This window comes from Gallus gallus, chromosome 3, assembly GCF_016699485.2.
Source record: "Gallus gallus isolate bGalGal1 chromosome 3, bGalGal1.mat.broiler.GRCg7b, whole genome shotgun sequence".
In the NCBI taxonomy this organism is placed as follows: Eukaryota; Metazoa; Chordata; class Aves; order Galliformes; family Phasianidae; genus Gallus; species Gallus gallus.
In genome coordinates this window covers 94992202-95019212 of record NC_052534.1, presented here as the reverse complement: position 1 = coordinate 95019212, position 27011 = coordinate 94992202, and the positions used below count along the sequence as shown (strand labels likewise).

At 35.7% G+C, this 27011-nt stretch overlaps 1 long non-coding RNA gene across 1 annotated transcript; it reads left to right on the top strand.

Moving 5' to 3' along the window:
- The first annotated feature begins 3468 nt into the window (after window positions 1-3468).
- LOC124417868 lies at window positions 3469-27011 on the top strand. The gene is made up of 3 exons (XR_006938932.1): window positions 3469-3578; window positions 4992-5883; window positions 24991-27011. It is a non-coding gene; the product is annotated as an uncharacterized LOC124417868 (long non-coding RNA).

Genomic DNA, 27011 nt, shown 5'->3' with positions numbered 1-27011 from the left:
TGTGGCAGAGCTATACTTGCAGAAATGAAGTCCTTTAACACATAGGTGTTTCTGCATTGCTCACTGAAGAGCATAAAGAGAAACATCCTGATGAAAAAGCAAGTCTGAGTTCTTAAAAGAGTTTTTGATATTCTGCACACCAGGCATGACAACATAAGGCTGCTCACAGCCTGGGTGTCACTCCAAATTCCATTATACTTACATTAGATTCTGTTTGTTCCTCCTGCAAATGCACTGACAGATTTTTGCAGCCCTGTACATCGCTTTTTTTAGTGTATGAAATGTTTGTAGTTATTTTAGCCACAGAGTTGCTAAAAAATTATTAAAGAAAATCAAAGATCACTCTCATCTATCCTGAATTAAACCAAACAACGTATTCTTCTTTTGGAAACTAATGAATGGAAATTGGGTAGGAAGACACTTGTGCTGAGATGTCTGGGGCTGCAAAAGGGGTATGATTACTTGACGCACGTGTTACAGGAATGTAAGTATTTTTCCTTGAAAAGCCATTGTGATACCTATCTACACTATTTGTTTTTTTGCTTTATTTTTTTGTTATGTAGTATCAAAGTCTAAGCTGGGATGGGAAGTAGTTAGATAACATTGTGGAACAATACCCTGAAAAGCAAAGATTTTTACGTAGAATGGAAAGAAAAAACACGACATGTGCACGGGCAAAAAAAAAGAAACAAAAAAAAATGCAAAAAAAGACAAAGACAAAACCCAGTAATAGGAATTCAGTGTGCTGGCACACTATGGCTTTTCTCAAGGTGTCATTATTTAGTGTTAAGATGAGCAGCTCCTGATTTAGAGCATCACAAAATATAGCAGAAACACATCTGTACTTGGTCACACTGAATCCTGCTATCAGCCTAGTCTTCAAAAGTGGATGCTTAGGGTTAAGTTTAAGAACAAGAGAATAGAAAAATATATTATTATTATTTTTTTTCTTTCTCTGAGCTCTCTCTCAGTCTCCAAAAATTTGTGACTCTGGGACTTCCGCTGGTCCATCTGTCCTACCCTCCATAGTATCTCCAAGCTAGAAATTCTTTCTAAGGTATCCAGGGAGACATCTTGATCCCATTAACATCCATGCCATAAATGCCTTAATTTGAACAAAACGGGGCTTTACCTACTTTTCTCTATTCTCAGATTTCTGCTTTTCCTAACAGAAACTATTCACAGTGGAACAAACCAGGGCTTGAAGCTTGAAGCTTGGAACTGCACTTTGGACACTGAACCTTAGATTATCCCCAAGATTTCTCTTTGAGCTTGTATTGTATGTGCCCTTTCCCTCTTCTACTATTCCCTTGTACTGTGTTCACATGATGACCACTGGTATTTTTTAATGACCTAGACTCCACTTTTTCTTCTCCCCAGTTTTTCTCCCCAGAGAAACCCTGCCCTTACTACTGAATGTTAAGATACAAGTCTCATGTGAACACATGGGAGGCAACACTTTGACCATATATACTATCTTCTTCCTTTACTTAGGTCAGGTCCTGGACAGGTTTTTACCACTCCACTTGACTGATGTGAAGCAAGTGTACTTTTGACTAAACCCTTTAGGTGCAGCTACTTTATTAAGTCTTTGAGCTCTTAGAATATCATTAAATATCTTAAATGAACTAACACATCCAGTTAACATTCTAAAGAGAACAGTGTTTTATGCAGAGTTATTTTCCAGGAATAGTGTATGTAAAAACTGAGTGACAGTAAGTAATCTTAAAGTTACCAGCTGGAAATAAAGACTTGGTGTCCTAAAGTTTAGGAAATGGATCACATGGTTCTATGTACTAATCTTTAAGATGTGATCTTTATTTCATTATTATTAGTGTTAGAATATCTTAGCTAATGTTGAGAAGTGTAGAAGGCTTTTATATGGTCTTCTGGAGATTCTGTACATGTATAAACATATACTTGTATCTGTGTATACATACATACATATCTTCAGTTTGAAGCAAAACCAACATAAAGCTACCAAAAATACATGCCTGCAACTAAGCAAAGAACTATTACGTGTTTATGTATGTGTATTAATTTAAACCATACGGTTACTGGAAGACAAGCTGCAGTCATCCTGCAGCCCAACTGAAACAATGTCCCCTTGCATTCACATATGCCTTCATTATTGTTCATTCGCTCAGCTTAAATGCACAAGCAAACAAAACAAAACAACAGCAAAGAAACCCCAGTTTGAATATCTGGTTAAACTTAGTTTGTGTGGTGATAAAAGAGGAAGAACACTAATACATTTTGGCTACCCATTCACCCCTGGTTGAAGGATCTGAATGCACCTGTGACTGCGTAGGTGTGTTTTTCTACTCTTGTTGATTATCTTCTAAAGGTTTCTGATGGAAACCACATCCTCTCACCCAGAATTGGGAGGTGTTTATTAAAGTCACTGTGAGCACACAATGAGCAGCCCTCGCCCCGAAATATATCTGATATAGACACGATTGTCTATAATTTCTCTTTAACCTAACTGTAAACATGACCTTTGCAAACCAACAGTACTTTCCAAACTGAAAAAGCGTCTCAACTGCATAACAAAGTAGTGCATCATTTTGCAGTGCTATGCACTTTCACCTCTGGGTAAAGTAAATTCAAAATGCAATTGTCTTGATTTGGTAATAGATGGGAACTGTTTTTCATCAGTGCAAATTATTCTCCAAAAAGCTAAGCGTGAGACACTCAGATTCTTTTTCTTTTAAATAACAACTTTTATGCTCTGGTGTGAAAGGAGTGATCACCTTTGACATTGGAAAGGTCAGGAAATTAATGAGGAAAAATCCCATTTCTTCTGCCAACCATTCAATTTTCTCTCTCAGAGAGGTTTCAGGTGAGTGCTACTAATGCTGAGGATTGTGAAATTTGGGCTGAAGGAATTAATAAAGAGAGCAAAACAAATGAGATAATGTCTCTTCTTTTTCCATTCCAAGTGAACTGGATTTGGTAACTGATGTTTTCTTTTGTGTTATCAGTGAAACTGGTGTTAAAGATAGCTAAATGCAGCAGAGTCAGTAGATCTCTATTTTTTTGTCATTCTTTCTTTTGCTATGAACAACTCCTATATCTTAAAAAGTACAGGGAAAACAAAACAAAACAAAAAACCATCAAACAGCATTATCAAGTCAGTGTGAATGCCCAGGACTAAGACCATGAACACAGGAGATCTCTGTTTTGTTGATGAACATGCACAGACTTTTCTTTGCTATATAAAACACATAAAATTATTATACAATTAGAACTGGTAGTATATTTTTTCAAGGATTAATTCACCTCTTTAGATACTTTTGGAAAGTCTGCTGCTTTTTTTTCCAAGTTGACCTTCCATGGTGGCATCGTGTATATAAAATATAGTGACTTTTTCACTGTGGAAGTTGCTCAACTTCCAGCTGTCTTCTGACTTGATGAGAGATTGACACAGGGGAGCCTTTGGGCCCCTGAGCTGTTCTTCCACCTCTCAGTTACTGTAAGGTGACAGACAAGATGCGTAAGCCGGAAGGAAGTCATTCACTAACCTACCTGCAAGCTCTTCAGTTTGGCTCATCAGGGATGAAGTCCTCAGGTCCCTGGTAAGACATACATAATCATTCTACAGTCTCAAGGTTGCTACCAGAATATTCACGTACTAGTAAATATATTAATAAACATATTTAACTGAGGCAGCTAAGGAAGGAGGCCAACAGATTCTTGGTTTGCTGGCAATAGGTGGAGAGTCACTTTCAGAGGAGTACTGACTTTAGGTAGCCTGAGCTCTGAGCTGGGATTCCTATGCAGAATTTCTGGAGTTAAGCTCTTGGTCTCCTTTCAACTCAGAAGAGCACCTGTTCACTCTTTTTATCCCTTTCTGACTCAGCTTTTAAAAGAAGGCACAAGAGTAAGTGATTGCTTTATCAGTTTTGGGATCTGTAATATATCTAATTCAGTGAAGATGGTGGAATGATAACAAAATGGCTTTAAAAATTTTAGAACAGCTTTCTAATCAGTTAAAAAATAAACAAAATTTCCAATATTCAAATTGCTGGAAGGCAAGTAGTCTAGTATTGATCCATCAGGGGGAATTTATGGTAATAATAATCACAAGATATTCAGATGATCAAACGATAATAAAGTTGCTTTGAATTGTACAAAAAAGAAGTGGTACAAAAAAGCCTAGTCAATAGGAAGCCAGTAAGTTATGGGAAGAAAGGAAGAAGTGGGAAAAGGAACACATACCATTATATACAAAATAAAAAATATTTCTTTTTCCTATTTTTTGAATATCATCCAATGTATGGCAGCAACATTTCACAAAGTCTCCTGTTCCCAGAAAGCAATTTTATTGTCAACTCAAACAAAGCAATTCAGTGCTAGAGAGAGTGGTGTATCCTCTCATCATCCAAGCTCTGCAGCTTTCACATACCCATACCATGTTTCTCCAGCTGTAGAGGGCAGAAGGTTACAGATCAGGTTATTATTACTTTCAGGATCTGGTTAACAAGATCTGATGAAAGCTGGTTCATAATATTTGCTTAATAACGTTATCAGGATGAAGTTTATTAAAAAGAGGGGAGTGAGCAGGCTGATAAAGCATCTTTTGAATTAAGATTTATAGGTAGCTTGGCAGAAGAGATGTGGTAATACCACCTAATTCTTGCACAGAAATTTCCATCCAGAGATCTTAAAGCACTTGGAAACTACACATCAAGGTCACATATGGAGAAGCAACTGAGCTGTATCACTGACATGATGAAACTGCCATGCTGAGACCACAGATTAGTTTAGCTAGTTTGGTGTAAACAATGGAAGTTACTAGTTACATAGTTATTGGTGATAACAAGGGAAGTTACTTGGAATGAACAGCACACTGCTATATCCTGAATACATCTTTGCTATGCTTTCATGGAAATCAAGGCACAGTGCTTTTGCATTGGCAATAATGAACCTAATGACCAGTCGTTGGTCCTAGGACCTATTGTAGGACTAGCAATTGTGTTTTTTTTCAGGTCTAGACAAGGCAATTACATGCTATGTATTACAGGGACTTTCTAACAAAATTGATGATTGATACTCGCTCAGCTTGGATACTAAGACAGATCTTCAGATGGTGTAAGTGGATGTAGTTCACTTCTAAAACGTGGGTCCAATATGGAAAGACTGAAGAACCAGTTCATTTGCTTTATGTACTTCACGTGGTCTGTGCTATATGATAACCTCATACAAAGAAGAAAATATTCTTTTAAACAGTAAATTGTATTCAGATTTTTTTTTTTGGTTAGATTGGATCATTCTCTGGAGATATTCAAGACCTGTCTGGATGCCTACCTGTGAAACCTGATGTAGGGAGCCTGGTTCGGCAGGGGGGTTGAACTACACGATCTCTGCAGGTCCCTTCCAACAATTCTGAACAATTCTACAATTCTGTAATTCTGTGGTTCTGTGATCATCTTTGCAGGATATGGTTTGAACACTCTGTAGAAATATCTGTAAAGCAGCTAAGTGCATTCTGGGCTAGATATCTGTGTGTCTAATTTCCTTGCAATACAGAAATAAAGGCTTTACAACATGCTCCATTACTGTGGTATGCTAAATTTGCTTATGAATTTTAAGCATTTGGCCCAGTGAATTCCAATTTAATTTTAACAGTACCAGCACAGACTACAGGATGATCTAAACAAATTATGTCCCACCAAAGAATCCAGGCAAGTTACTCAATTTTATAGTAATTGTGTTAAAAGTTTTCTATTTTTTTTTTTCTTTTTAATTAACACCAAATATCTTTGCATCCCAGTAGAGTTCTGTCATTCTCTGTCTGTTTTTAGGTATGGAGTCAATCCTGTCCTCATGGAATCAAGTCTTAAATCACTACAATGGGAACACGGCTGATTCTGATTCATTGTAAGTTATAAAATGTTTGTCATTATATGGTTTTCATTGTGGTATTAAACAAGCCAGTCCTACAACTCTACACAGGGATGGGGAGTTTACTAGCAGTGTACTCCAATTGAGCTTGGCTGAGCAAAGCCTTTGAGAAATTCGGTAGTCACACCTCAGCTTTGCTGTAATGTTATTGAAGGAGAGAAAGGTAGGTTAGCTGCAATGACAATTAGTCTATTAGTCAACAATTAGTCAATGTGTGGGAAATGCTAGAAGGGTAAATATTGGTGATTTGGTTTTGTTGCAGTTGGGGATTATTTTACAGCCGATGAAGTCAATGGTGAAATTTGGACAGAGACTGCATGTTTTCTTCACATCAGCCAACAAACAGTTGTCAGATGATGAGAGTTGTCAGATAACAACCTGAGCTGAATTTGAAGAAGCCAAATTTTGCAGTTTGTTTTTAATGATGCAAGCTCTTTCTCTCTTTCTCTCTTTCTCTTTCTTTCTCTCTCTTTCTCTCTTTCTCTCTTTCTCTCTTTCTCTCTTTCTCTCTTCCTCTCTTCCTCTCTTTCTTTCTCTCTTTTCTTCCTGCTACATTAGATTGTGGGTTTTAAAACACAACTTCAGAATAATGCCCTTTCTGCCTCTATTTTCCCAGGCAACTTAAAGGCATGTTGCTGCCACCTTACTAACAGAAAGGTGACTGCTAAATAGAAACTGTGTGCCTTCACTTAAGAATAGATACATCTGTTGGCTGAGCCCACAGTATTTTATAGAAGAATGCCAGAGATGAAACCAAACCATTATATAAACAATTTGAGAATTAGAAAATCTCCACCTAAAATGACGTTTGTTCTCTCTTTCTTATACAAAGATGTTAAGGGGATTATTAGAAGAGTTGGTTTCTTCTAAGAGTGATTTGCTCTACTGAGATATTATCTGTCTGTAACTGAATCCTTTATTTATGAAGACCAGTTATCAAGAGAAAATATATCACTTACCAAATTGTTCATACAAACATATAATTAGGGACATACGGAGCTTCTGAATATTGAACCTTAAGATATTGAAATCGCATGAAATAAAATGGGAAATAGAGCAGATATCAGCTTCACAAAATATGTAATGTCTGACTTTTAGTAATGTTTTCCATGACTGTCTTCTGTAGTGTATGTAATAAAGAGCTTTTGAGAAAACATGTGGCTAGTACTTATTGCTCCAGCCATAGCAAACTGGCCATACTGAGCTCATTGTCCTGAAGAATTTAATTCAAATTCTTCATATATTCATATATTCCAGGGAAATTCAGCCATCAGATATGAAAACATATAAAACACAAAGGAGATCTGCAGTAGCAAGTTGAATGGCACTATAATCACAATCAAGCTGTCTTCACAGCAAGTCTCTCAATGGAAAAAGTATTTGTAAAAGGGATGCCATAGGCAGAATTCTCATTAATGAGGTTAATTCAGTTCATATGCTGAAATTTAAATTATGTGGAATTTTCAGATTAATTCAAACAAACTTATTAATACAGAAATAAAAATGTAATAGAAATAAAATGAATAAATATTAGTTTCATTTTGATGGGATGAATATCATAAATACAAGAGAATCAAACTGGTATGCACTATTTTTTTTTTAAGTAGCATGTTGAAGGATTGCATTGTCTTTATGAAAGTCTGCCATACTTATTAAAGTAAAGCACGCAATTTGCCACATCATTTTTGTTCTTTTTTTTTTTTAATTTGCATATATCCAGTAATATTCTGACATGTTTCAGTTAAAATTATAGCCATATTGTTGTCAAATTGAAAAAAAATTAGACATGTTAAAAATTAGAAATGTTGTCCGCCCCAGTTCGCTTTTCTTCCTAATGGGATTCAGCTGAAGCTTTCAGTGTAGATGAAAATGCAGTGTGAGGCTGACAGTGCATATGATTGAGCAGAACTTGTTCTGCTTCTACTCTGCAAGGGAACAATGGGCCTGATTTTTGTCAGAGAATCTGGGGTAGACTCTGCCATTTGGCATTTTGCAATTGGTCCTGTGGGGCTCTGGGGGATTAAATGTACCTTCCCTTTAGGCTAGATGGATTTCAGAGGATGACTGACATCTGGTGTTGAGGGAATGGGCACTTGGTTTTCCATGGCAATAGTAGACTGTTCCAGCTGGAAAGGGTGCTGGGTCGGATGGCAAGGAGCAGCAGAGTTGAATTCCAAGGCAAGCTGATCATTTTACAGCTCAGTGAGCAATGCATACTGTGCTGGACTGTTCAGGGTCTTTTCTAAGAACATTAGAAAGAATTTAAATGCTATGAATGACAAATACTTTAAAATATCTGCAGGGGATGGAGTTGACAGAATATTAAGTGGTTAATAATTATTGATCCTGCATATCACAGTGAGAAGCTTTAGAGTAAGCCTGCACTTTCTAGGAGATAACACTGTGAAGCATGTTTGACAATTAGCTATCCTTGCCATTAATTTGCACAAAGAAAAATAATTTGGCAGCTATTATCTTCCATCATCAGTCAGAATAGCATCAATGTGAGGTGTCAGATGTCAGTCATTAGTTATCAGGTACAGGTGACAAACAAATAAATACATCCTAGCCAGTCTTACAGTAACGGATATGTACTATACTTACCTCTTAACAATATAGGTTTGCAAGTAGAATATTCCCTTCATTTTCATCACTTCTGTGCATTTATTTAAGGTGGTAGTTTTTCCTAAAATATGTTTGTTGTTACCACCTTAAACATTCACTTTTTCCTCTGGAAGATGAGCAGTGGAGAATTCTCAAGTCTGAAACATCACTGTAGAAATGCATTTCTTTAACACTGTAGTTAAGATCAGACTCATCTCTGAACCAGCAACTCACGAGTAATCTGAAACTTCATAAAGGTACTTTTTGATCATACTCATAATATGCAGTTAAAAAAAGTGGTACTATCCTGCTCACAGTATATGCATTGCATAGACATTTGAAAATGTGCCATGTAATAAACAAACAGTTTAAATACCAGATAGGGAAATCCTTTGTAAGAATTAAAAAAAAAAAAAAAGATCAAAATTATCTGTTGCAAGGAAGACCAATGAATTGCAGGCTAGAGAAAAACTTAGTTGGAGAAATATGCTTTTAAAACGAAGATGAAAACGCAATTTGACTGTAACTATGACACCAAAATTGGAAGGAGAGCAATACAAGAGAAAAGACTGAAATGTTTTAAATGCCCAAGAAACATTTGAAAAGTAGGTTACTTTCAACACATTGTAGAATCAATATTTGGAAGTGAAGAAGAAGAGATTCATATAAGACTTGAGCATCTGTTTTAAGACAGTCTCCTGGACTTTCTTCTTAAACTGGTGGAGATGGGGTTAGGAGCCTTGAGAAGATAGCTAGCTCTTCCTAAAATAGGTGTACATGTAGGTAAAATAAATCCTCCTCTGTAGATGCCCATCTCTTTCCATTGATGTTAGAAGGAGTTGAGATTACTAGTCAGACTAAACACTATTCTTTCTTTAGAATTCTGCTCTGAGGATGTAAACAGTCAATAATGAATTGTAAACATCTAAAAGAAAATCTGTATTTTGGCCATGCCAAATCTTCCAGTCCAAATTTTGACTGAATATTTTATCGACATGTTGACAAGCAGGATTTCATGTGCTCTGGCTTTTCTTCCTCTAATTTCTGTTTTCCATATCTTGTAATTATATGCACACCAGTGTAACTCAAAAAATTGTTTTCTATGTGAATTTATTTTACTCCAGTTCTCAGATTTTATACTTCTTTGAAGAATAAGATTGAGGCATTAGCACTGATTTGGACAATCAAATCAGAACCAAAGTCAATGTCAAAGGTTCATCTTGTGTCTAAGAAATGGCTACCATTCTTAATGTGTCTAAAATTCTAGCTTGAGGGTAAGGAGGCAAGTGAAAGGGCTGGATTCCATTTCTTAGGTCTACAATTTATTAAAGAAAAAATTAATGCCGAAGTAGAGGAGGATGCCTACTGTAACTTCGGTTTTCTAATTCAAACGAATTTCAGTAAGTCAGCTTTTCAGTAATGAGCCATATAGGAAGGATGAACAGAAATGAGGTGATCTGCAGTTTTTCATTATCCATCTAAAGAGTGAGATCTGACAAAAATTCAGCCTTGTAAACACTGAATTCTGAATGTGTAGAATTGCCTTCACTGTCCAGTAAGTACTTTGGCTTATCACTAGAATTATTTCAGCTTGAATTTTTTCTGCTGACCAGAACAGCTCTTGAATGAATTATCCAGCTGATGTTAATATACTCAGTGTCCATTACTCTTCATTTTCATAAGATCATGAATAAATGTAGTGTGCAGGGGATCTCAGGTAGTCTTTAATGCAAGCCAGTGCTCAAAGAAGAGTCAAGTACAAGATCAGGCCAGGAGGTACAGAGACTTATCCATTCAGGTCTTGAAAATTTCTGAAAAATGGACACTGCAACGTTTCAAGAAAAAGACCTCCTTATACCCAGACTCAAACTTTTTTTTTTTCCTCCCCAAACCTATGCACGCTGCTTCTTATCCTTGATAACCTCTCAGTAGGTACTAGGGGGATGTTGTTAAATCTCCCAGAAGCTGTCTCTTTTCAAGGATTTTAGATGCATATGGCCAGTACGCTCAGCCATACCTGACAGGACAAGTGCTCCAACCCTGGCCATTTTGGTCGCCTCCATTGAACTTGCTCAAGAACCCAAGGACCCCAAACTATATGCATCATTATCTAGATGTGGACTAAGAAGTACTGAGCAGAGCAGGACAGACCTTTCCTACTGGCTGCACTTCTGCTCATGGAGCATGGATGCCATTGGTTTTCAGTTGGCCCATGTCCACCTTATGTCCACTAGCATCTCCAGATCTTGTTAAGAGAGCTGTGTCAGGGCCCTGGGTGAAGCAAAAACGTAACAGTCCTGCTCATACTCAACTGGGACCACCACACACTCTCCCTTACCAGGGTCACCTTCTAGACCTGAGTCAGACTGTAACTGTACTCGTCTCCAGCTCTGTCTTTGGTCCTGTCTCCTTTTGCTCTTAGCTATACCCTGGTTCATCATTTGTCATGTTGAAGGCTGTTGCTGAACCCCATTACCAGCTCCATGGAAATGTGCCCCATATGTGAGGGCAAAGACAGCACTGGATCACTCTTGGCTTCAGCTCCCCAGCCCTGGGGCAGCCTCCAGCCCATTCTGCTCTCTGACAAGTTTCACCCCCATCAGGAAGTCTCAGCCTGTATTTCTGCCAAGGTTTCTTCCTTCCCAGATGCAGGACTTTGCATTTGTCCTCACTGAATTTCATAAGGCTCCTGCTGGCCAACTCCTCCAACCTGGCTAGGTCTCTCTGAATGGCAGCCTTGCCATTTTCCTTCATAATATATGTATGCAAAACATCCACATATATACATAAATGCAACACTGCTCTACATTTCCAAGTATCAAAATGGTTTAAGTATGTCACCCTTCATGACTATATATACTTCCACTAGAACTGCAGCGTTAATGAAATTCTGTACAATTACTGTGCTGTCTACTGCTTTTGACGTGTAGAAAATAAATCTCCTTATTTGCAAGTGAAGAATTACCCCTGTAATTCTTAGTTCTCCAAATGAGAATTAAAATTACCACACTATTTCATTGGCTCAGATGTTGTAAAAGTAGAATCAATAATGCAGTAGTTACAGTCGTGTTTACTTACATTTGTAAATCTCTTGTAGGTATACAAAATTATTGAGGCTAAATTAAATTTTGCCCTAACAATGAGTATTTACCACTTTTACAGTATGCTATTCTACTTGGAAGAATGGTTTGTGATTCTTATGTCAAGAGATGATCCCCGAAGATACCACATAAATCTTATTTTAGTGTTTCTGGATGCAGCAGAGGCATTATTTTCAATAAGATTATATTCTATGCAAAGGGAGTAATTTAACTTTATGTATTCTTTCTAGATATCCAGAAAGATCATATTACACAGATACAGAGTTCACTTCACTTTTCTAGAGACTCGCTCATTTATTCCTTGCAATATGGAGATTTTTTTTATATTTTTGGAAAAATCTGAAATTCCAATATTTCAACATTTTATTTTCTTTTTTCAAAAACTATTTATTTATTTATCCATTTATTTATTTATTTTTGCGAATGAAATAAATGCTCATAAAAACTGGTGAATTTCTCAAAAATGAAAATATAGTTAGACAGTGACTTCCTGATCCAAAAGATTCAGGGTTAACTCCTCATTCCAAATACAGAAAACTTAAAGGGCAATTGAAACAATTGAAATCATCTGTCTTTCTGCTGAGCTTAGGATACCTTAGGTATTAATTAGGGAACCTCAGTTACATTTCTGAAATTAGTCATAGTGAGCTGGATGTTTTTTATCTGCTGAATATTTAATTACATGATATCAAACAGCTGTAGAAGATGGGATAAAAGACCTTGGCCCTAAAAAAAGGCATTTTTCTGCTATGAGACTCTAATGCAGGTCTTTGCTTTGAATCAAGTGGATGTGAACTTTCTGCATTCCAGATAAGTGCCCATTGTGGTTTCTGCTTCTTTGTCTCTCCTGAAATTGGGATCTGGATGTGAAGTATATTCATGACAAAAGACATCATTTATGATAACACAAAAATGTATTGAATTAAAACTCATTTTCCAGTAGTAAGTGTAGAAAACATATTTCTTAGTTATACTGGTCATTTGCTGTTTTGAGAGAGTATACAAACATACATTAAAAAATAGCTCTCTGCTCAAAAGAGAAAACAGAAAATGCCAAAAGCGCATGTTATCTCTCTTTTACAAGTAGAGGATGGAGATTTGAGAAAGTGCAATTAAGCTAGCTGAGCAAGACACAGACTTTGATAGAAACTGACAGTCACTCCAATTATTCTATACTGCATTTTTCTGTTACAAGTCCAAGGTTGCTCCTCATATTAAGTTTGTGTAGATCTCTTGCAACTGGCTTACTCTTGCCTGAAGTCTAGATAAAGATTAAAGAAATATATGCTAGTCACAAAATAATAAATAAATAAAATGGAATGATTTATTCACACAGCAAATTATGTTTAGGTGTATTTTTCTGTTTGTTTGTGTGCTTTGTGGACATAAAAGGATAGAGTCCAAGGAATTATACAACTTTAAATCCGCTCCTCAGTTTTATTTTTACAAATTCTTCTTGTCATAACATTTTGTTCCAGACTAGGTTTCACACTGGCATCTGACCTCAGTCTGGTGTAAACGTCTTTAGAAATAAAGAGAAAAGGAAAAAGCGAGTGCAGAACAGAACCTGAAAAAGGACTTTGAAGAGAATATCACTAAAGTCTTGTAGAAGAAATGAGGCATTTTGAATAGTTTCTCATTCCTCTTCAGAGAGTCTGTGGAAATTATCTAAGGTTTATGCATGCTGCTTCTATATCATCTGTAACAGTTTGAGAGACTTTATGATGTGAAAATTTAAAAGAAAATATCTATCTTCTTGCAAACATTTTTTCCCGTTTCCCAACTGTCTTGTTATTTCAAGGGAACACTCAGCAGTACACACAATTGCATATAAATTCGTGTTCTTATACTGGCGCTTTCAACTGAATAAGCCTTGTTATACTGCAAACAACATTCAAGTTTGGGGGATACAATGAAGATGACTTTTTTTTTCATTATTCTTCTTAACAAGAAACTCTTATAAAATCCAGTTTTTCCATTTTTGTCCAAAGCACTTTGGTAGTCTTAAGCCTTATGTGACAGCATTACACAGAATAGGCCAAACATATTCCAGTAAAGCAGATTTTCAGGTTTAATGGGCATGTAGTGATGTCAGTAAACTTCCAACTGGCTTCACTCAGAAATCTGACTGGTCTCTTTCCAGTGTACTTTTGCCTACAGATATCCAGGACTTTCCATGGGGGCTGCCCTTGGTTAAAGACTTTGTAGTTTCTTGTATCTGTATCCCCAGGCATCTTTGGCACTGAGACCACTCAAGGCTTGCTAATCCCAAGGCTTCTGATGGTCTCATGGTAGTAAAGGCTGCATGTGAAGCTGTATTGTACAGATTAGCAGGATTTAGCTTTAAGCACTTACACGAGATACCTAAATCAGAAACACTCCTTATTCTGTAATTGAGGGAGACAGCAATATAGACAGCAGCTGAAAACTCATCTGGATCAGATCTCTAGAGATGAACTTAATTTTAAGTATCAAAACATGCACATTAACATCTACACTGAGATTTCTTATGTCCATTCCCAAAATTTTGTATTTTACTTTCTGAAATAGATATATTTTTTTTTCCCAGAAAATCCAATAGAGAAAAAATTCCATCTTATGCTTTTTTCTTTCAATTTTTCAGTCCTAAACAAGTTCTAGGTTAAAGCATTTAGTCTTATTTTTCAAAGACAGTGACACGTCTATGCCATCCCTCTGTACACAGGAGGGACAGATACTACTTTTCACTTCTTAAAGGCAACGCATTCCAAGTAAGGGGGTAGTGACAACAGCTTCTGTTACTATTTCCAGTTTGCTCCTTCTCCTTGCTGTACTTTGGCGTGGATCAAAAGGCCTAAGGAAATTATGAAAGGAACCAACTCTCTGTTCCCCTAATCAGCTGGAAGAGCTTTAAAAGAACATAGGTTTCTGATTGATTTTCCTTGTTGTTGACACCTTGTATGTTTGATTCAAATAAGTCATCCAAACTACAAAAGCACAGAACTAGACCCTGAGTACTGATTTTGATCTGTGGTTTGCAGATGTCCAGAACTGAAGGGTAATTTGGGCTTGGCCAAAACACAGTTAGCTAGTCTGCAAAGTCTAGAAAGGTGACTATAAATCTTAGGTTTTCTTCTTTTTGCAGAATTTAGAGGGATGGCAAACCACCGATACCACACAAACTGCCAAATTGTAGAGTTCTGATCCTTCAACTCAGTCTTAAATGAAAGAGATTAGAAAACACAGGCGCAATAATGAACACTCAGTCTTCTAAGTAGCCTTTTTTACTCTTCATTCTATATATTCATTAGAAAACAAAAACAAACAAAAAACACTGATGTATGTATTTACCTGATGTTTAACATGCTGCAATAAATATTGCAATATCATGTTTTCTCCAAGTTTAACTGGTACCTAATATCTTTAATTAATGTCTTTCCAGTTTCCATTCTTAAAGTCATCCTCTCTGGTCTAGTCTTGCTCATTTTTGTGCTACTTCAGCAATGCAAAGCAGCTGCAAAATTGGTTAAAGTTGCAGGTCTGTTCAAGTACATAGTTGTTTTCCACATGTAGCATAGCTTGAACTATCTAGAGAGCAACTAGATATGACCCATTTGCTTTTTGTTGCTATATTGCATTGACCATACAGTCCCTGCTTAGGCACTGGAGAGAGAAGTATGAGCTTGAATAATTCAAATAAAATGTCTGAAATCCCTTTTCTTGAGAGCTTGGCCAAAGCACATGTAAGAAGCCAATCTATAATTTAAAAAATAAGGAAAATTCTGGAGTGGGTCAGCAGGGCCCCTTTATAGTTTAAATATTATGATGGTTTGGATTTTGGCAACCTTTGGGATTTTTTTTCTATCACTCAGCGATAGCCCACTAGTTGAATAAGTATTTAGCCAATTTGTGGTCCAATCCTTTATTTTCCAGTAAATTTTTGTGTGAAACTTATGTTTCTCCTTTGAACAAGTTCTTATATTTTTGCAAGTTGTTGAATGTTTTGTCTTTCCTCTTTTGTCAATAGTATTTCATGTATGTATTGTATGAGTGGGTTATTTTTTGTTTTGTTTTGATTTTTGTTTTGTCTTTAAATGAAAATCTGCATGTTTCAGCGGGTTTCCAGTACTGTAGGCAGATTTCCTAGCTCCTTTTAATGTTTGAGAAATAAAGATGATGCTTTGAAGAAAGATCTTTTAGATTGATTACTAGTCTCCACCTTTCATATGAATATTTTCTTATAGTTAGACTTCATAGCTATTTCTGATTTTTGTCCAGGTATAACATACCATATCAAACGATATCATCATTTAATTACTCATGCTTCCAAATTTTTTTGTCCCATTTGTCCATACCATAGAAAGCATAGAAACTGAGATTAATAATACTCCTGCAACATATGTAGGTCATATTATTGGCACATCTATATGGTATATTCATGTCAACAATTTTTACAGTGAACTATGTATTTTAATTCTGTTCTGAGAAACACAGGGATTATGTAGAAAGCAAAGCAAAAGTAACCTTCTAAATTAAGAAAAACTAATATTTTAGTCCTCATCTAAAGTTGATAATGGTTTATATTTAAAGTATGGTTTCACAGGAAGCACTCCATAGACAGATAGACATTGTTACATGATCATAATAATTATTATTTTAATAATAGCATTTCACAGATTGTTCTAGTATTTCCCCTTAATTGTTTTCTGAGGAAGAAACTGTCATGAGATAAAAAAAAAAAATTCTTGCACTTTGATGACTTTTCCAGTATCTAGCATTTCTACTAAGAAATTTTTCTTCAGTGATATTAACTATTAAAAATAGATGTCTTAAGATGAGTTGTTAGAAGTTTGGGAAGTAAGCTTAAAAAAATAAATCTTTAAGTTTAAAAAAACTGAATTCTTTATGTTTTGGGCTTTTTTTCCTCCTTAATGTGAATTGTTGAATAGCAATTTCTCTAAAGCATGAGTAAAATCTAAATTCTCTGTGGGGTAAAACTATTCTTGAAATATGGATGACCAGATCTTAAAAATATACATAGATTTTTCTTCCAGCATTTCTTGTTTTAAAATGTATTTTTACTAATGAACTTGTTTAGGATTAATTTGGAAATTAGAGTTCATTTTTATTTGGAGGAAGTGTTTTGTTTGCTTACTCTGGCTTTTCCACAGAAGCAATCCAAAATCCAGTCTCTGATTAAAATATGCAATTGTATTATAGTATTATATATATCTTTAGAAGTTAGAAGTTAGCGTATTTCAAAAGCCGAATTCATTTTGGATCTTCTGTTCCGTTTGGTTTACAATTTTGGTGTGCTTTGTTGAGTTTGGAAAGTTAATTTGAATTTATCTCATATAAAGCACTCAGATTATTTAGGGATAAATACTGACTCTGCTGAGGCTGGTGGTAAGAGTCTAATTGAACTCCTGCAGTGCAAATTTTCACTCTTGCTATATACTCCATTTTGATATCCATATTAGGAGAAAGTGAATCACATTCTGGAAGTGCCTTCTTTCTCTATTGTAAGATAGGAAGATAAGGTGAGGTGAAGTCATTCAAAGTAACTAAGTCATCTATCTTCTCACTGCACTATAGACATATGAAATATATATAAAAACAAAGCGCTAGAAACACAGTGTACTCTTGTATTGTTGTATTAGCTTGGTTATGATTCAGGATAATTTTACTTCTCATAGATGGTGGACAAATGTAATACTGAGATCAAGAAGGCTTAAGCACAAAGCTGGGGCTTCCAGTTAACATGCATGTGTTACATATATATATATATATATATATATATATATATATATATATATACATAAAATCGATATAGAGGGAAAACCACATATCCTTTCTAAGATATACCATAAATGTTTGTCTTAGAAAAAGGCTGAGAAGTCATATGCAAAATAAAGGAGTTGAAGAAAAAGAAAAGAGAAGGCCACAGACTGAAACCAGAAGAAATAATCTTTCAAGGCTAGCTTCTATGCAGCCGTTGGCAACCCAATTAAGTGGCTGACAGCACTGCCCATGGCAGGGGATTGGAACTAGGTAGACTTTAATGTCCCTTCCATCCCAGTCATTCTGTGATCCTCTATGATCTTTAGAAAACATGCAGTGACCTCCTTGCATCTTACTCCTTTAATTACAGATGCTAATGTACATACACAGAAAAAGTGAAATAATTCATCTTACCACACTGAAAGTGGAAACATGTTCCTGTGAAAGAAGCACAACAGTATTTCATTTGGCATACACTTTAGTAGCATTAATAATGGTGAACTCTTTTAGTATTACTGTGAGTATAATATAATCCAGTTGGAATTCTACTGTAATTAAACTAATTTCATCCATATTTTTTCCTTTCTATTGACATTTCTTTTTCTTTTCTTTCTGGTCTGCATACAACATGCGTTATACATTTATTAGAAAGGTCAGTGTCATCTAATATATTTATATAAAATTTTAAATGGGGAATCAAAGAACTTTGCAACTAAAAGGAAATTGTCTCTATTGGCTGGCAATGACATTTAAAATTTGACTATCTTCTAAATCTTCCCAAGGCATACTGATGTCTTAATTAGAATTCTTCCCAGCATTCTAGTGACTAAAGAAAATTAGATTCATCCTTGTCTAGACAAAAGAACAAGAGCATCTTTGTTCCTGTTTGATATCTACTAGGATATCTCATCAGTGAACTGTCCATGTACCACTTCTGAAATGCTGTTCTTTAAGATGTTATCTCTGTCATCTTAGTATGCTTACCTGCCTTTCACCACTCATTTCCCAGAAGTATTTCTATGATCTCATGCCTTACTTTCAGGTAATATAAATGCACGTCACACTTTACATATCTACCTAAATTCCATCTTTGGTATTGTGTACACAGAAATAAACAGAGATGTACTTTTTGTATGGTAGATGAAATAGCCTTTTTGGTTAGTAATGTTTTCTCTGATATGGTTTGTACAATCCTTGAGGTCTCCAGAGTGTTACTAGAGATTTGGCAGTGTGGGAATCAGTATTCTAACTGCCAAAATCTTGGTGAATGGTAACTTCCAGTAACGATTTAGAAATGCCTCTGAATATGAAATGCAGTTATCCAGCAGAGACAAAAATCCCTGAATTAAAGACCCAGCAGCCTCCCAGGATGAAATATTTTGTGTCCTGGAGATGACAAAATTAAACTTATTCATGATCTCATGGTAACGAAAAATGTTCAGAACCAAAACTTTCTAATAGGTCTTGTATTTTATCTCAGGAGTGTCAGCTGGCATGGAAAACTATCAACACCAGTTACATAGTGAGTACTGACAACTAAGTACATTTCTGGAAGCAGTTACTAACCAAATAGCTCTGTTTTGAAATCTAGGTCATTCGGCTGTAGTTATGAACTACACCAGAAATAAAGAAATCTCCAAGCTATAGCAGCACACTGGAAAGCAGAATTTTATTTTGATAAAGGAAAGTGTCTCAACCATTTCATTCTGAGACACTTGGGGAGCAGAAGAACAGTATCCATTCCATTGATAATGATGAGGAAATGGAAAGGTAAAGCCACCTCCCCATGGGAAGGAGTAGAGTGGAGTTCTTGATCTTGGTCCATGAAAAGTTTTCTGTGCTATACTTTTCAGTGATAACAGAAAGAGTGAGGTTTAGATCACAGATGTCTGCATCTACAAAGTTTTCTGTAATACTGAAGGACATGTAGTCAACATAGTGAACAGGACCAATGGTACAACTGCCCAAATGCTTACTGTAGGATCAGGCAAATCCCTCCATAGCCTTACATTAACCTAACTCTCCTGTAGACACTGTCTCCAGTCTAGTAGCTGGATAAGGTGGGTGCTGTGTATAGAAATCTACTAGGCAGAAAAATTCAGGAATTATTTCAGCATTAAAATTGAACTCTTGAAGATGCATGCCAATGAAAACATCAATTTGATAGATTTTTTAAGTGTTTCTGGAAGATAAGAAGCAGAAGTTTCTGATGTGCCTGTAAGGATAATAAAACAATACCTTATTCTAGCAGAGGTGGTAGGAAATACTGTTCCTGTGATTCATGCCGGTCCAACGTATATACAATTTTCTCCATTTCCTATATGTACTTGAAAAAGTAATTATTTGGAAGTGCCATTTGAATTCAGTAGGAGCTTTGATTTCATTGACTTCAAGACAAAACAAAACACAGAAACATAAATTAAATGTTTTTTTAGGCAATGTGTGAAACTTATCAGATAGTATAACCTACTAAAATGTCTCCTCCACATACTGAGGCTCACAGTTTTTAAAATTCATACATCTTGTTGTTGTATTTACTCTCCCAAGTCCCCTAAATATGCTGAGTCTTGTGTACTGTCTTCACTGTAATAAGAGTTCCTCCGCCTTACCACTTCTCACTTTTATATCATTGTTTTGTGATATTTCAGGCAGGTAATTCCAGGTGAGCAATGAGCTCAAGGGAAAGCAAAATACACAAAAACAAGCAGGCAAAAACCAGGAACTGGTAACAATTAAGTTAATTTATCCTAATGCGATGATTTCATGAGAAAAAAACAAATGAAGCTTGACTCCCATAGCTTTGAGTCTAATTGCTATGTTTTCTATTGTCCAGAAAGGTTGGAAACATGGGAGTGATTTTCCTTTATGAAGGTATTTGTAATATCTCTTGCTTGCGTTTTTTTTCTGACTTCATATGACAGCCTTTTTCTCCCAGTTAGGAACTATAGTAGAATATTTTCTTTTTACCTAGGCATTTTTCGTGACATGTAAGAAGTTAACATTTGTGAGCATTCAAGCTTCTGTCAGCAACTGTTTAAACTGAATGATCACTTCCAAAAGTAAGGACATATAGTCAAGTAGACGCATGTACTCATGCACACAAGCAACTGAATGATTAATGACATGAAATATAAAACAATACAGCTTATGAAAAGCAAAACAAAAAAAGAATCCAAACAAACAAAAAAACTCACCAAAACCCCGCAGTGTAATGCACAAAAATCTCAGGCAACAAATATAAAGAAAGCAATAATTCTTACAGGAGGTTATGTATGACAATACTTGGACAAATTCCCATACTGAATAGCAATGATAAACCCATTGTACTAAACCATATACCAAACAAACAACTTTCTCCCCAGATATTAAGACCTCAAGACAGACTGAAACAGAAACTTCTACTTTCAGGTTCTTATGTAAATAAAGTTGAAGTACAATGTTTTACTGCTATCAGAAATGGGATAAAAATGATGATAACAAAATTAAGAAGCATCAGATCTGAGTATTAAAAAGTAAGGGAATAGTTGAAAAATAATATAAATTCTGCCCAGAATAGCCAACTGTAACAGAGAAAGATATGACAAGCATATTCATCAAAGTGAAATATAAGAAACCAAGGAGGAACAAGAATGTTTTAGGCTTCATAAGCAGCAATAATTGGATTAAAAGTAAGCAAGGGGGAAATGTAGTGTTGAGTGCCCATATGCAGTTCCGAAGAACAAATTCTAGTGGACTGTGCAATAATCTCCTCTTGAGGGAATGAGTTTAATATCCAGCTGATTTACGAAGATACTTTCCAAAATTACTAAGATGATAGTGCAGGAATGAAATAACCTGAAAATGATTCCAGTGAATGCATAAGCTGCTTAAAGAAGGCAAAGTGCCTGAAAACATGCCATAGGGAACAATGCTATAATCTAATATATTAAGGGAAGGATGGGAATAGTAAAGACTATTTTCCAGCAATCATTTCTTTATTACAGTATCAGTAAAAAATTAGTATTTCAAGTACAATAAGATGTATGAATAAAAACTTTTTTTTTTTTTTTTATTTAGGATAATTGTTGCCTTTCAGTATGCAGTGTTAAGGCAGATAGGGAGACTTCCACAGGTTTGCAATTAAAACCAAACTGTACACACAGTGATATGTCAGAGTCTCTAGCATAAAAATGGCATTAAGAAAATTCTCTGTATATATATATATCCCAGAGCTGGTTCTGTGCCTGCCCATTTCCCAAAGCTGCATTACTTTACAAGGATCAAGGGCTCTTTTTTGTTCTGGTGTCGGAGAGAGTCTGGACGACCATTCTGCCCTTCAGGGATCACGAGAAAGCTTTCAGCTGATGTAAAATTGAATATATTAATCCCCAAACTCCTCCTGTAATCATCTCTAGATGAGCTATTCTTCAGATTGAAGGGAGTCTGTACCAGAGCACTGTGTAACTCAAGGAAATTTACATTCACAGTGCAAACACAGGGAGAACCCTGAGCTCTTCAACAACATGTTGGACCTTACTTGGTGTAACACTCATCTTTGCAGTGACAGTCCCAAACCAGCCCCTGTGCTATGCCCTAAAGTGCCAGGTAGAAACTTTGCTGTCAAGAAAGGTGCTCCTACTATTTTGTTAGAAGTTTAACTACATGGTCTTGGACAAGTTCTAATCACCAAAATTAGAGAATATTTTCTTGTTTCACCAGGATGATGTAAGGCCTAATTAACTGGTGTGTGAGAGATGCTTTATGATAATGAATACTACAAAATGTTTAAATGAGAAAGTTTTAAATGAACAGTCATACATTTTTACAAATCAGTGATGGATCTTGGCATACATTATAAGATCCAAAGCAATGTATCCTTGATATTGTTCCAGGTGCTCCCTCTGAGATTTTATGCTATTTGCTCATCTTAAATTGAAAACTCATAAATAACATATATTCTAGTAAGTATAATATATCCTCAGCTGTCAGATTAGCCTTATTTTTTTTTCTCCCTTTACTTTTCCCAGCAACTGTAATTCAGGTACCTGAATGCTTACTTGCAATTCTAGATGAGACTAGTTATTGATTGCCACTGGTGGCAAGCATACTGCATGTTAACAGCCCATTTTCATCAGATCACTGATGTAAGAGTCCTTAATTCAAAAGGAGTCCTTTTGTCTAACTGGAAACAAAAGAACCGATTTGGAGGATGTTTCTCAGGATGGTATCATTAAATGGTAATGATACCACATGTATCCTGATACCTGTTCCACAGGTACATGGCAATGTGTTCATGAAATCAAAAGTGGAGGTGAATATTTTTACTTTAAAAAGATCAGTTATAAAAATGATTTGAGCAAGTTAATGAGTCTTCCAGTCAGTAAGGTAGCCCTCATCTTGTAGAATTAAAATGTTTAGCTAAGAAATGCAATACTAAGTATAACGAACAATTTTACAAGCAGGAAATGAAACCATAGAATATTCAAAAGGCTGCAACACACATGTCTTAAAAGTAATTGTGCTGTGTCTTTTTTTTTTAGTGTAAAACAATTTTCTGATTAATTTATAAAGCAATAAAGGAATACTTAAGACTTAGCACTGTGCTTTGAAACTCAGACACCGAATGTCCTAAATCGTAAATTAGCACCCGCTACACATTCTTAAGATGAAAACCTGTAATTCTTTGTAGAGGTATCTTCACTCTGTCAAACTGAACGTCCTCTCTGTGATGATGATTAGGTGGAAAATTCATTGTCCAGGTGCTGAGTTCTGCTTGCTAAAAAAATTAAGCAAATCACTAAGCTGCTGCTGCTATTGTAGTTTAATCATTGGTTTTCTCAGTAACTGACAAGCCTGTTTTCCTTCGAATGGCAGCAGCAGTGGCTTGCTTTCTTTGTGCTTCCATAAGCCTTAATTGTTCTCGTGTTCTGACAATCGTAAGAACCCTACATGACACAACTTGGATTGAACAATTCAGGGTGCTCTCTCAGTTTATAGTAACATGGGTAGCAATAATATTAGCAAAGTCACTGCATGCAGCAGCCATAATTTTAAGTCTGTACTGTGTGTATTGAAACAGAAAATTTGTTTTAAACAGCTATTTTGCTGTTCAGAAAATATCATGTGGGAGAAAAATACTTTTAAGTTGGAAATTCCAGTGTGGAATCAGGAAATTTCAAATGACAGTGGCAAATGTTTTCCCTCAGAGAAACAATCATTGGTTGTTATCATGTCACACATTCATGGCTTCTCAACATTTCATGATGCCACAAAAAAAAACAACAAAAACAAAAACAAAAAAACCCACAACAACAACAACAAAAAACCCTTCTTCCAGCTGTGCAAAATATCATGTGGGCAATCTGTAAGAGGACAGTTCTTACAGTATTCCAAATGGTGGATCAGATTCTTTACAGGATGTGAAACACAAAAGTATCCCACAAATGGTGAGTTTTCAGTATAATACTTCATGCTCTAGGCATGGGTGTCCAACGTTTTGGCTTGCCTGGGTCACGCTGAGTGAAGAGGAATTGTCTTGGACCATGTATAAAATGTGTAATGTAGTTAACATATATAAGTAACAATACTTTCTCTTTTTAAATATTTCTTATTAAAATATATCTTTAAAAAATATGCCAATGAAAATATAGAACTAGCAGTTTGGACACATATGTTCTAATGGAAAACTTTGACAAGAAGCATAAGTCCCATCAACAGCACAGAGTAGACTCTGCCTTTTCTTCACAGCACTTGGACTTAAGTTTGATGTGAGCTGGCAGGAGATGAGAGCTGCAAGCAATTCAGATTCTCTGTGGAAAAAAAGAAAATTAGTTTGGTGATATGTTGCATCCTATGATCGTCTAGGATTATATTTTCATATCTACAGCACTTGCCTGGATACAGCTGTATGCGCTTAAGTGGCCTGTTTCCTAGGAATGCTGAGGAACACAAGGAACACAAGGCAGACAATAGGTATTTGCAATGAAATCTCAGTACGTATGTAGGCTCCTCCGTTTGTGCAGCAAGTTCTACGTACTGTCTTCTCAACCTCTCCTTTTTAAATATGCAAACTAGGAACAATAGCATTTAACATCAGGAACTTTGTAAGATTTAATTAAAAGTTATCTCAAATTTGTTTGAAAATATAAAAAATGCTTAAAAGTTGCCTAACAGGAAACTTACAGGGATAAACTGTAGCCAATTTTTTTTTTTTTTCTAACAAGGTATAGTTAAGGAATATCACTCCAGTTTCCAAAATTAAAGAGGGTATTTTGTGTGTGGGAGAGGAGGCAGCACGAAAGGCAATCTGCTTCTCTGCTAGTCAGTCCCTCCTTAATAACTTCTCAACGTGTTACTTGTTTTCTTCGAGCTTATGGAATCAAAACCTAAACTAAAACTTTAGTAGAACCAGAAGTTTTTGTTCAATTACCTAGGGAACAGCACAGTTTTTGGGCTGTCCAACCAAATTACATAGCAGAAATGCATTTGATAAGAATTTAAATTCTGTGGGAAAGTAAGAAAGGAAAATAAATGAAAAGTTTAGTAGGTTTTTGTTGTCATTTGTTTGTTATATGTATTATTTTGTCTGTTCACAATGAGAGGTCGTTGTTAGTTTGTTAATAACATGTTATCCTTCCAGGTACCCTGTTCCCTGTGTTACATCTACTCTGAATGTCTGCACTTCTCTTGTCAAAATAATCTCCAATGGAATCACTGCAAGCATTTTTTCTACCTATATATTGTCATATACTACTTGCCAGTTTTTCTTCTTTTTTTGTTTTGATGGAATACACAAAGATCAGAACATAACAGAAGGTGCTGAACAGTATTTGTCCTTTTATTCCTACACTGCTCAAATATTGTTTCACTAAAACTGGAACTTTTCACTCATGGGAAAGATTGATCAAGATCAGAGAGTACATACTGATATGACTACAGGTATTGTCAGTTTCATGAGTGTATGAATTTTAATTGTGCATTTTGACAAATGCAAATTAAAGAACCTGCTTTTCTCTATTGACTGTCCTTAGGTTATTAAGTGGAAATAATTGAATCATAGAATCACAGAATGGCCTGGGTTGAAAAGGACCACAGTGATCATCGAGTTTCAACCCCGGCTATGTGCAGGGTCACCAACCACTAGACCAGGCTGCCTAGAGCCACATCTGGCCTGTACTTGAATGCCTCCAGGGATGGGGCATCCACAGTCTCCTTGGGGCTCAGCTCTGTCCCTATCAGAAAAATGATGCTTTCAGAATTTTTACATTATTTATGAGATAGAGTATTTTTTCTTTGTTTGTTTCTGTGTTTTTGTTTTTGTTCAATACTAATAAGGGCTGTGGCTTTAGGAAAACATAGTTTCTCTGACACTGCCATGTGATCAGATGGCTTACACTGAGCTAAATAAATGGTCTTGAAAATACATATTGTTTGAAATAAAGGACCTTATTTTCAAGTACTATGAAGCACATGGACATCTCATAGAAAAAGAACTATTAGCTGACGCACTGAGAACAGCTTTAATCCACTCTCCCTATGAGCTCTTATGAGCTCATGGTTCAAAGGACACTTTCATGTTTTTATATTAAGCGCTTAGAATTCTTTGTGAGCAAAAACTTTTATAAGGATTTTCAGCTTTTAAAAAGAGTCTTTCCAAGATTTCTGTGAGATTGCTCAAGCAACATATCCAGTCCTCAGAACAATCCCACAAAATGAATAAACTTTGACATACAAGTGCCTATCACATCTTGAAAGCGTTTAGCTTTTGAGAACATTTTGTAGAAGAGTTTTTTGTTACATGGATCTTTCATCCATTTTCCCATCCTCATCCAGCAGCCAAAATTATTATCAGAGAAACCTGTGCAGACCTCACAAAATAAAAATGGAGGTGTTACAGAAGGTGAAAGTTCAGTTCTTCATGTTTAAGTCAGCAAGAGCACTGAGTTCAAGAGAAAGATTTACTGAAATCTTCAGTTAGGAGTAAAGGAAGAAAACCTTATAGGGCCCGCGAAGCTTGTATTTCCAAACAAGTGTTAATAAATCACAGTTCATCTCATTTAAAATCTGTATAAAATAATTTAGATAAAATGCACTTAACAGACATCAAAGTTCTACCTACTTGCAATAGATAACCTGAGGCAGAAGTGTCCAATATAAGTAGGGTAGTTTCAGCCTTGTAAAAATCATGAAAATACTTTGCAAAGTTGTTTTGAAAATGTCTTTTGGCAACCCTGATGACTCCAGGTATATACTGATGGGATCACATTAATGTCTTTGGCTACCTGAGCTTATCATTCCTCACATTAATATTAATGTAATCATTTTGGACTTCTTAATAGACTTCACAGAGTCTTCACGGTTTGTCTTCACAGAGTCACAGTGTTATTTATGTAAGATCTTTTCCAGAGTCTCAGTTTAGTAAAGATTGGGACTTACAGTGGTAAGGTCACTGTAATACTGAGGACAAAAGAGAAACACCTCTGGGAAAATGTCTGGTGTCTTATGCTGAATAATTTCTCTTATTGTATAAATTTCTTATGCTTTATATTTTCATACTTGTTTATACTGTGTGGCTCCTGCTCTCATTAAAAAAAAAATATATATATATAAAAATAAATGCTGTAACATATCAATATTATTATCTGCCCTTCTATAAATAAA